At 44.6% G+C, this 12,535-nt stretch overlaps 1 long non-coding RNA gene across 1 annotated transcript; it reads left to right on the plus strand.

Moving 5' to 3' along the window:
* The first annotated feature begins 5,429 nt into the window (after positions 1-5,429).
* LOC146173706 (uncharacterized) lies at positions 5,430-9,768 on the plus strand. Its single transcript, XR_014701886.1, has 3 exons — positions 5,430-5,912; positions 6,651-6,699; positions 8,628-9,768. It is a non-coding gene; the product is annotated as an uncharacterized LOC146173706 (long non-coding RNA).
* Positions 9,769-12,535: the final 2,767 nt, after the last annotated feature.

Genomic DNA, 12,535 nt, shown 5'->3' on the forward strand with positions numbered 1-12,535 from the left:
GCTTCACCAGGACTGGACCAGCGCAGAATCTGCAAGTTGTGAGGCTTAACTAGGGAAGTGTAACGCGCAATTATATATATCCATAAGCCAACCTTTACGTGGCGAGTCGTATGTGGACTGCGAAGTCCCGAAATTGCACCTGGACTACATTAGAAACGACCTAAACTCCGTTTCATACATCAGGTGCAACGATTTTTTCGGTTAAGGGTGGAACACTCTGTGTCATTATGATTTTCTCACAGGGATTGGTTGTCCTTAGTGACACTTGTGCTGTTATGAAGGTTCGCCTCGTCGGCTCGATGCCACGATGGCGCTGCAGGCCGTCTTTGCGTTTGATGACACTCACTCCTGTGAGGGCATCACGCGGCGGCCCCCTTGTCCGGGTAGGACCCTCACCTCGAACTAAAAAACTCTCCCAGACCCCACTTGGCCCTGGGGGGGACTTTGCCGGAGGTGTTGAATGGATGATGATGGGCTGATGAGTTATGTGTGACTCTGGGGCACGGCACCTCCGGGTGTCAATCCCCCTCCCCATCTGACAACGGCAAAGCTACGCAAGTAGTCCGCAAGAAAATAAAAGAGGCGTATCACTACGCGCTTGTTTCGTGGCCGAGTGGTTTCTGCGGAAACGGGCTCTATTCCGAGCATAGGCGTTTGCAATAACTTGCTTAGTGTGCCTGAACATCCTCACAGTGCGGTTCTTATAGAAAAAAATCCGCTCCGAAGAGACAGTAGAGATCGCTGCGTAGCGCAGCGCGGAGGGCACCGCTGGCAGGGTTGCGGAGCAGCGAAAACACGACACGGACGAAAACGACAAACAAAACATACAAATTTACCGAATCCGATCTTTTCTCCCTAAGAAAGGTGCTTTTTATGGAGTTGATGGCAAATGTAAGATGTATTAAGCTTGCAGACAAAGCAAATATTATTTCTTCTTGTCAAGAGAAGGCACTATTTTTCATCGCGGATGCGGGGAGTGCCAACAAGAGCTCTAGCTTTGGCAGTGTTATACTTGATGTATGAAACGGAGTATAGTGGAGAGATGCAGAATATCAGCCAGCTAGAATATTTTAACGCGTGGTGAGATCGCGCAGCAAACAGGCACGTTTACACTTAGCCGTAATGGAAATGCGAATGCAGCGTCGTCATGCTCATCATGCTCATGATGCCGTCATGCTCATGAGCAGAACACCTTGATGGCGGTTTGCGTCAGTTAACAAAAGAGTAGACCGCAACGGCCCCTCCTCGCTGAAGCGAAGTTGTGTGTGGGAATGGGGGAGAGGAGAGGGGTGCTTCGTCGATCCCCAGTGCCTCTTTGCAACCACTGGGGATGCATCATCGTGAACCATAGTAAGAAGCCGCCGCTCCAAGTTCCAAACGCTGCCGCATTGCATGGGGTGCCGCCAGGCAACGCACTCTTGGTGCCGAGACCGAAGCACTATGCATGCCGCGACTCAAGCAAATCATCGTCAGGTGGCGCCCTCTTTCAGCGCTGCAGGGTTGGAAAATTGGAGGAACTGTTTCTTACTTTTGCTCGAAATAGTAAAATGAGTACAGCATCACCTGACCTCACCTTCTCACTCAGCTACTCTCGGATGAAATGCTTGGCAAACGGGTCCTTGATGCCGCCCTTTGTAAAAAAGAAAAAAAAATGAAAAAAAAAAACGTTATGTCATGTGCCATGACACTGTTCAGACAATGGCACCCTTACCCCACTACAATTCAACATTATCGTTATCACTAAATGGCAGTAACCGAGAAAGCAGAGTTCATAATTGAACACCGTAGGTGGGATCACCAACCATAGTCCCTGGGCAGTGGGCAGCAATGACGTGGCAGGAAGAATTGACGCCTTCGCCCTGAACTGCTATATATGTTGTTTTGAATTATATGACGGCACTTATTGCGAGTAGGTACGGGAAATATAATGATTATCATCATCATGCTGGTTCCCACGCTTTCTATAAGTTCGCTGGCATTGCATGGGGAAGGAGCAGAGCTACTGTCCAGGTTCGCCAAGCCAAGCCAAGGGCTATTGTTACTCGCGCAGAATTTGGGAATTTCAGACTCAGTGAGCTCCGGGATTGTATAGTAAATGCGTGGTGACTAAACTATCAATGCAGCGATGCTGCACCGCAGCGGAACTCTTGGTAACTAATAGTTCTGGCGTTCTCGAGGGTCTTAATTTGTATAAATGTTGCTAAATAGTGAGATAGCACACAGAAATTAGGGAAGTTTCAGTAATTCGACATCAAAACACAATAATATTGATGCTCGGACTCTTTACTTCCAGTATGCTGATGACTTGTGTTTTTCCGTATTTCCAGTGATGCTTCCGTGAGATGTTTTTCGTGTTTCGTCGAAAGACGTAATTGAGTCGCAGAATTTCTGACAATTCTTTGAGCTAATTTGTAATGGAGCGTGCTAATTTCTCATCCTTTTTTTATCACAGGAACACAAAAATTTGCTTTGTGTTCAGATGACAGGAAAGCATTGTTTTCTTCACACGGTGTGATTCCACCTGCTTCAGTCCGATGTAAACATCTGTATGAGCCACGCATTCTTGTGGTTTGTGGCGTTTAACGTCCCAAAGCGACTCAGGCTATGAGAGACGCCGTAGTGGAGGACTCCGGAAATTTCTACCACCTGGGGTTCTTTAACGTGCACTGACATCGCACAAGCCACGCATTCTTAATGTTTGCACACGGGTACTTTAGAGCTGTTCAATACAGCTTTTAGCCATTCGCTCCCGAGTCATGAAGTAAGAAAGGAAACTATGATGAGGGATATTTACGAGCTGTCGATTAGGAATTCCCGAAACACAGTTACGGAAGTGGTGTAAACCGAATTTATCAGGTACGCTAAAGTAGGTACGAGTATTCTCTTAATATTTGATGTAAATTTCTTCTATCAATAATTCCATCCAACATAACATGTAATGATGTTATGTTGGATGGAATTATATATAGAAGAATTTGCCTTCTCAAGACACGTTATACCCCTTCCACGTCATCATGTACGAGGGTATGCACGATAATGTATTCAGCACAACTCATTCATAAACAAGAGAACGACAGCGCTCACATCGCAAGGAAGGAACCCCTTGGCAGCTGTGCTTGTAGCGATTGGCCACGTCCTTTTCCTCGCACTTTTCGATGATTGGCTGGTCCTCACATGCGCTTCGGCCAATGGCAGAGCGCTCCTCAAAAGTAGTAAATCGGCGACTGCCGCTCTGCTCGCTTGCGCCTGAGCGACATTGCAGCCCAAGCGACCATCGCTTGACCTTGCAGCTGGACAACGCTATATCTCCAGCCCCTACACTTAAGGTGCATTCATACGAACGACGCAGTAACCGCAGGGCGTCGCTCTATTTCATCGCTTTGACTACGCACGCTATTACCGGAAACAGCAATCAGTGTTAAAAGCCTTTGTCACGGGCTTTTGATTGCAGTTGGGTAAGATTGGTTGTAGAGCGCCGCTTGCCCCGTCTGCTCCCGAGTTCTGACTCGTCCCTCATTCCAGATTCCATTTCTTTTTGGCCAACGCCAGACAATGCACCTCGTCGTTCACGCAACCGACTTACTATAGTCCAAATGCCCGCTTTAACCAGTGGGTCGGGGCACTTTGACGGCACGTTACGTTTGTACCGAAACTACTCCATCTCACGACAGACCGAAAATTATCTCTCGATTCAGCTCGTCTTGGCTGAGTCTGGCTTCCGTCTCTCATTTCTAGACTCAACCGACTCACCTGCATGTGCACCAAAGTGTCGCATCTAGGAAGTGCCGAGGCCCTCATAAGCACGCCTTGTAATCACCAAAGGAAAAGAAGAAACAAAGTCCCTGAGGGTATACGCTAGGTGGAGACTTCAAAAGAACGATGGCCCTTAAAAGATTCCGCGACACACGCACACAGCTCCTCTTATCGCGCCATTAATTGCAAGCAGAGGCGCTCCAGACTGCTTATCCACCCCGCGCAATCGCCAGAGACGGCGAACACAATGGCTGCGTTCCGAAAAGGTGTCGCCATCTGCCTTCCCGAGCGCTCCACGCCTTGTCGTATATAAGCAGTATTAAGGCGACCGGCAGGAATGGCGTCGCTGCTCGCGCGACGCGCTTTGACCCCACGTGCTGACCCCTGCCGGCGAGAAAGCAAGACAAAAAAAACACGCTCTGATAACAGAAGCGGACCGACGCGCCCGGACTGTGGAGGTGCCCTCCTAGGACAACGTTTGCGAAGTTTGAAAAGAAAAAAATGTAAAGGAACTATGAAGCGAAGAGAAGACGGCCACGAATTAAGAAATGAAGAACGTCTACCGAGGTGTGCGAGGGGGGTACGACGCGCGGATGATCACGGAGGCGACCGGATACGCGCCACCTTCAGAGGTCGCTTTCTCGCAAAATGGCCGGCCATGTTGAGCGCGCACTGCTGCTGTTAACGACTTCCGCCATCGCTGCGTAGCCAGAAGAGGCTTAGCGTGCGTAGGCGCGCGCGTTTGTAGACTAATGTAGCTTGCCGCCGGATTATACGTCTGCAGTAAGACGCTGACGAAACAACGAAACAATAAAAGTTGAGGAAGAAAAATAGACGTAAAATCATGTTGCGACAGTGTGCGGACAGCGACAAGCGTTGCGTCTGAACCGAGTCGAGCGTTTGACTTTTCGTCTGCGCAGATCTGGAGAGCAGCAGACGACGCAGGCACCTGTGGCCCGCGGGGTGTCATCACGAGGCTTAGCGCCGCAGCAGACAACGCAGTACAGAGGGTGTCATCTGCGCTACATTTTTGGATCGCTCCGCACGCGATGGCTCGAAAGACCTCACGCGGGGCACTTATGTCGCAGCCGAATTGCGGACCATTATAAGCGACAGTGCAGTCACCGTCATATTTAAGACAAAAGATGCCGGCTAGCGCTATATATATATAACGCCGTGAACCGCGTTTGGGTGCGTGCAGCTGATGATTTAGACCCCAGAGGCCGCGGGTTACGTTTATATCCGCGTGGTTAGTCAGTAGTAAATTGGAGTTGTAATATGGCTCGCTCGGAAGCAAATCGCTCATGAAAGCGTGTATATCTGCACTCTTAGAAAAAAAGGTAGTAAAAAGGTAGTAATGGCTGCCGTTACTACCTTTTTTAACCGTTACTACATTTGTACTACCTTCTTAGGTAGTAACATGGTAGTAACTCCTGCTGTTACCACGTTTTTTGACTGCAATACCTTTTTACGACCTCATTTACTACCTCTCTGGAAGCAGGGGTAGTAAATGTAACTTAACTGTTTTCTACCATGATCAGAAGATATCTGATACTATATACGATAGGAATATTGAAGTATTCAATACTCCTGATTACACTGCTACTCAATTTTGTTTTTATGTTTATTTATTTGCCATACCTTCAATCGCCAAGGCATTATAGAGGGAAGGGGGGTTACGTAAATGGGCCCTGGACTCAAACTGTGCGCTGCCTTTTCATAAAAAAACGGAAAGAAAGAAAGAAAAAAAGAAAGAAAGAAGGAAAGAAAGAAAGATCGCCTACACTGGCTTCCGGAACCGAAAATTCGTCTAGGAGGCGCCAGTTAAAAAAGCCACAAAAGCCATTGATAGGTCAATCCGAACCAATCCGGAGTCATCAGTGGCGGAGAGGTGCGATGTCATCATGCTGCCTTTGTTGTCGTGCGGTGCGATTGTGGACGCTGTTTCCTTGCGTTGTGCTGCTTTTTTTTTTGTGCTGTGGTTCTTTGAATGGGCCGCAGAATTGATGTGTGACATGTGCACTTCGATAGGGGTTCTGAAGTACTTGAAGTAGTGGTAAATAGATTCACTGTCATACACCGCTTGCACCGTACCGTACCGTGGCAACGCCGGCTTCAACACGGAAGAAGGAAATGGACTGGCGTGATTGCTTGAAAATGTGAGTACGCTACTTGAAATTATTGTTTGTTTAATGTTGCTATTGAATGAGGTACGCGCTCTTAATACTGTTGCGTGTGGTCTCAAAACCTCTTCGTAATACAACTCTTCGGAAGCTGTCGTTTTTCATGTGCAAGTTCGTCCCTACCGCGAAAAAGTTATGTTATGGCGTATATCTCGTGATATAATCTTGGCGGGTGTGTATTGGATGTGTTAGCGCGGTGAATTATTGCGCCGGGAATTCCCGCCTTGGCTGCGGCGGTGTGAACCTTGAACCACACGTGAGCGTCCCGTCCCGTGAGTGCGCCTGGGAACATGTAAACCGACAACCCCCCACCTGCAGCGTGCCTTCGACGTGGCGGCGCCGGGCCGTCTGTGTTTGCCTTATTTCGGTTGTGGTGTTTTTTTTTTTGTTTCCTTTTTGAATGGGCCTAGTGCGCAGCGAATAAAGCGTCCATGTTTTGGTGTGAGAGTGCGCGATCACGGTACTCAGAGCAGCAGTGCGTCGTCAATGGGAGCGGGCGCTGGAAGAAAGGGCGAAGTAGTGCGCAGTGCGGCGTCAACTAGAGCTGACGCTCAACGAAGAAAATGAGCGAAAGTGCGTGAGAAAGTATGAGATTTTAATCAAGTTATCTTTGTTATTGTGTTGAATATAATCTTTATTCGATTTTTTTTTGTAACTTGTAATGTGCGTTGAGTGTTTCCTTTTCCATATTCCCCCCCTTTGTTTTTATAACAGATGTGATCGGTACCCCGAATGAGCTGTGACCTGTGTGATCCTTTTCGAGGTAAGTGAGTGAACGAATAAGCTTTTATTTTGCCATTTATTCATCTCTTAGTATATTGTGGTTCTCAACCTTTAGATAAGTATTTTCTTAGTCTGGTTTTAAACTCGCCTTTTTTTCTAACAGGTGGGTGCATTAATGCGAGGAGTAGAAACAGCGCGCAAAAAGCAGGTTATTGCGGTGTTGCGCATGTTTCACATTGGTCGCTGCATTTAGTTTTGGTGCTTGGGTGAAAGTACAAAAAAATATTCCTCTCTGTAAAACATGGTCGGCTGACGCCAAGGTACAAACTCGTGTACTACTCAGCCGTTAGGTGTTTAGCAGTAGAATGGCGATTCGAAAGAATTATTTGAGTGACCACACGTAGTCAAATGTGCATTACAAGAGTGATTGCTTTCATTACTAAATAATACTTTGTATTTTTTTTTAATTATGCGTATCTTAGTGTTGTTCACAGCACAGGCGGGCAGTTAGCAGTAATGGGCAGTTGCATTCGTTGATACTTTGTGTCGTGGCTTTTGATGGAAGCTTTAAAATGCTGCAGTAGTAAACAATTTCAAACCAGAAATGAAAAAGTAATTTCTCTTCCTTAATGTCTCATGTTCGCTGCGCTTGCAGCTAGTTTGATCTTAGAGGCCTTTATTTGCGCAGTTTTTTGGTTGCCTTAATATTGTACACACATAACTAAATACACCAGCAGTGAAATTAGTTTTGTGCTATTGCTAGTATTTCAGAAGGAGAAGTGTGACTGACATCTTGGCATAAGCAGCTTTTCGGTGTATGCACTTTTTTTTGCAACTTTAAAATCAATTTGGATTGAGGTATGCAGGCACTGATCAATCAATATATTTTATGTGCTTGGAGCAAAAGGGAGAAAGAGTGTAGAATGTCAGGCATATTTCTGATACTGTGAGAAAGTCACCACTTAAAAAAAAAATCAGATGTGCCACAAGTGTGAAAGAAGGCCATTTTAATTTTTTTTCACTGTGACTGTAAGGCGCACCTGTGCGGAATGGATAACCACTTGATAGCGAAATGTTTGCGAATATCTTTAGTTTTTTTTTTGCATATACAGAATGCAGCACATTAAACACTGTCCTAAATTCGGTGCATTTCAACATAGTAGTCTTATTCAGGAATTGAAGGAAAAAACCCCATTCCTAATTTTTCTTAAACGATCAAGTTTCTAAGAGATGAGAAAGAATATGAGAAAACATGTTGCATTGTATTGTTTCCAGTAATGTTATCAAAGCTGAAACCTTTTTTTTTTCTTTTTTCCGAGCATTGTGAGAAGGCGGTAGAGTGAAGGCACAAAATCAACATACAAGACTCCCCGCTGCTCAGAATATTGCCCATACGCTAACCCTGGTACCTTTAACATAAAGAGAAAGCATACATGATTATGCTATTGTAAGCCAAGGCTGATCTGTGACAAACGCAGGCTGTGGCGGTGCCACTATCCATGGGTGTGGATAGCCGCTCGTGGCACCACCCTTAGATATCCAGTTGTAAAGTACAGTTTTCAGTATATATATTTTTTTTTCACAGTGCATCAATGATGACTTTCGCATACCCAGATTGTTGCTTTGTCTTTCCCCTGTGGGCATACTTGATTTACTTTTCTTTTGTAACAGGCATTTTTCATGAAATATATGTTGGGGATCGTTTTGCTCCCATTAGTTAAATTTATTTGTTTCTTCGTAGAGCAGGCATTTCCATACTATTTCTTAATTTCCTGTTCAGTTCTGCCTATTAGAAGTACTGCAAGCATTTTTTTCATCATGTTGTGAGCAGTCTTGTTAAAGTTGCTTGCCCAGGATCCTCTTGATTGATCGTAGGTACTGAATTTATAACTGTCTGTTTTCATTACTGGGAAAGGAATTGTGTGCTGGGTCTCACTTGTTGATTTTTTCCCCTCTTTATATATGCAGTTTGAGCACTTCAGACTGGCCAATGTCTGGAACCTACCTGCTGCTCGCCTACATACCACAGCACAAATGAGGGACACACTAAATCATCTACCAGCAAGCACACTGCAGTGCTCTTCTGCAAGCCATCACACGTTCAGGGATGCACGATTAAGGTCATACCCTAAACACTGCTAAAGATGCTAGTATGAATGGACAGCTGCCTTGGTCTGTCTGCATTATTTCTTTTAATAATGGAGTAGGCAGTGAAAAAAAAAATCATTCTGAAGCAAATCTATTTACATTGTGGTGGTTAGCAAAAACAAAACCTCAATTCATGTGTGATGTATCTCAAAATTATGGTTTTCTGTTGGTTGTAAATGTCACAGCATGTTTATCTCACCAACTATTAACTGCGTGAGTTTGAAATGTACAGGTACCTGGAAAATACTGCAGACCATGCCTCTTGTATTTGAAATTATCCCATGAGTTTTGTAGGGAAGATGTGATAGTTACTTGGCTCCATACGTGAATGCTTCAGTGACGTGCTGAAGTATGTGCAAGGTATCTCCTAAGATTCATTAGGTGAAATGTAACAAATGGTTTTATCACTGAGTTGTGGTTTGTATCATTATAGATCCGACTGCGCATTTAACATTTTGGTTTCCACAACATTTAATTTTTTTTTTCTTCTTCTAGCAGTGTTGTGCTTTTCCTTGTGACATTTAACTTTGTTCAGCCGGTCTCCACAACAGCCTTTCAGGTCTACACTAATGCTAGCCAGATTTTGATGGTCTGTTAGATTTCTGGAAGTAAGCTTCACATCCTAAATTTTAGGAGGACACCCAACTCAGCAATATCTGGGCATAGATATGATCTTAGCTATTTGTTGACACTGCAATCGAGTAAAAAATCAACAATAACAGTTGATTGATGCTTGTGGTCACCTGTGTAGGATTAGCAAATGACAAATGTATAGTCGTCTTTATGCCTGCACTTTTTTCCTCTACACTGACCATTACATACATGAAAACAATCTGGAAGAAGGCATACAATTCATATAAAAGGCCTTTTATTTATCCCTTTATTTTATTTATACAACTCATGAGCTCTCATCTGATTTCAGTGGCCTAGGCCACTCATTGTAAATCAAAGAGCATAGCGCGGGAACAAAAACGGGGACGACAAGACAGGACAAGCAGTAACTTTCAGATGAGCGTTGATTGCAGAAATGATCACATATATACACTTCGGGATCAGCAATGAATGGGAAAACACACAATTACTGTCAGACAGCCACGTGCTACACCAAGAATTCAAGCTCCTTGCTTGGCAGTGCAGTGCAGTGTTGACACATTTATCCCCTGTCCGAGCTATCTCCAGTGCTTCCATTATCTCCCTTGTCCGCTCATTACGATGTCGGTACACGATGATTGTCTTTTAAAACAGGGGATGGCAAGATAGTTCCGCATCACATCTTCTGCAGTGCGCAGCGAGATGGCCGTCTGTAGCAATGCTGTCAACTTTTCTATAGTGCTCCAGAAGACATACGTTTAACATCAGCCAGTCTTACCAACGTAGTGCTTTCCACATGAAAGTGGAATTTAAACAACCCCCCTCCTATAGGACACGTAAGGGTCTCTGTGTTTAATCGGATACCCAGCCTTCAGCGTTTGCATAGGACAGGTTTTTCTGCACAAACTCAAAAGCTTTATTTGTGCAGTAAACAGGACATTTACGCCAGAACATTGCCCTCATTCCTTAAGTTATGAGAAACCTTATGCAGGTAGGGAATGACAACCACTTTTTCTTTATTCCTTCTTTACTCCTTTTCTTCTCATCCGCTTACTGTTCGTCACTCATGCGTGCCGCAAATTTCTTTCTGCGAAGCAGGCTTTCAGCAACGGAAACCATAACATGTTTAGGGTAGCTCGCCACCTGCATACTGACACTTTCACCCATGGCTTGATCACATGACTTGCAGAGAGCGTTAGACAAAAAAGAAAGCTCTCTGCAAGTCATGTGATCATGCCATGGAAGAAAGTGTCAGTATGCAGGTGGCGCGTTTGCAGGCGGCGAGCTACCCTAAACACGTCATGGTTTCCGTTGCTGAAGGCCTGCATCGCAGAAAGAAATTTGCGCCGCGCATGAGTGACGAACAGCGAGCGGATGAGAAGAAAAAAGAGGAGGAAAGAAGGAATAAAGAAAGAGTAGTTGTCGTTCCCTACCTGCATAAGGTTTCTCATAACTGAAGGTAGGTGGGGCAATGTTCTGGCGTAAATATCCTGTTTACTGCACCAAAAAAGCTTTTGAGTTTGTGCAGAAAAACCTGTCTTATGCGAACGCTGAAGCCTGAGTGTCTATTAAACACAGAGACCTTTACGTGCCCTGCAGGAGGGGGGTTGTTTATAAAATTCCACTTTCATCTGGAAGGCACTACATCGGCAAGACTGGCTGATGTTAAACGTATGTCTTCTGAAGCACTCTAAAAAAGTTGACAGCATTGCTACAGACAGCCATCTCGCTGCGCACTGCAGAAGATGTGATGCGGAACTATCTTGCCATCCCCTGTTTTAAAAGACAATCATCGTGTATCGACATCGTAACGAGCTGACAAGGGAGATAATGTAAGCACTGGAGATAGCTCGGACAGGGGATAAATGTGTCAACACTGCACTGCACTGCCAAGCAAGGAGCTTGAATTCTTGGCGTAGCACGTGGCTGTCTGACAGTAATTGTGTGTTTTCTCATTCATTGCTGATCCCGAAGTGTATATATGTGATCATTTCTGCAATAAACGCTCATCTGAAAGTTACTGCTTGTCCTTTCTTGTCGTCGTCCCCGTTTTTGTTCCCACGCTATGCTCTTTGATTTACAATCAGTGGCCTAGTTCACTGAAATCAGATGAGAGCTCATGAGTTGTATAGCTTAGTCTGCAGTATTTCTTAGTTTTTTGAAGTTTAATAATTTGTAAAACTCACTAGCTAATTTTTTAATTGCTGGTTTCAGCAACAAAGAGTGTATTAACGGAGCGAGGTTTCAGCAACAAAGCACTCCAGCGAAAAGCGATTTTGTTCTCCAGGATGCGTCTTGGGCTGCTGAAGGGGTACAGCTGCATGTGGCACACTCTTTATTGTGCGACTTATCATTTAAGGCCAGTGGGAAAACTAGTTTATATAAACAGTAGCTTGGTGCAAATATTTCAGTCTGCTATTTCAAAGCAATTATTGGCACTTCTTTCTTTGAAACAAAATTCGAAGAGGAAATTGGTCTTTCCTAATGATTGTAATCAATACGGTCAGCGTAACAAATAAAATACTGCAGGTTATGTAACACTACTCTAAAAGCCTTAAGTTATTCTTAATGAGCTTGGTCTTTTTAGCAGGTCTATCCAGCAATTTACACCTAACAGGCATCCTTTTAATAATTAGTAATATGCATTGTGACAAGCTGGCTGTCTGTTGCATAATTTTAGGATGTGAGGAATGTTTCAAATGGGCATTTTTGGGAGGCAGTTTTGAGTCTCTGGGGTGGTGCAGTGATTACGACGCTCGACTATGCGCAAGAATGCGGGATCGCCGCTTTTCTTCGGAGGCGAAAAGCAAGGCGCCCGTGGGCTGTGCGATGTTTAGAGCACATTAAAGAACCCCAGGTGGTCGAAATTTCTGCAGTCCTCCACTATGATGTCTCATAGCCTGAGTCGCTTTGGAACATTAAGCCCTACAGACCAAACCAAACCAGTTTTGAGTCTGAGTAGGAATTGCTGATGTGCTGTTTCAATTTATTGTGTATTAGTAGATCAGTTTGATATAAGCAACACATTCTCTTTGAAGCAATTTTGACACATTTTTTTGTCACTCTGACAGTCTCTTATGATAGCTATTGCTAATATCTTTTTATAGTGCTTCAGGAAGATCTAACATCTGTTTCAT

Source organism: Amblyomma maculatum, chromosome 11 (assembly GCF_055883805.1).
Source record: "Amblyomma maculatum isolate TAMU_Amacu chromosome 11, ASM5588380v1, whole genome shotgun sequence".
Lineage (NCBI taxonomy): Eukaryota > Metazoa > Arthropoda > Arachnida > Ixodida > Ixodidae > Amblyomma > Amblyomma maculatum.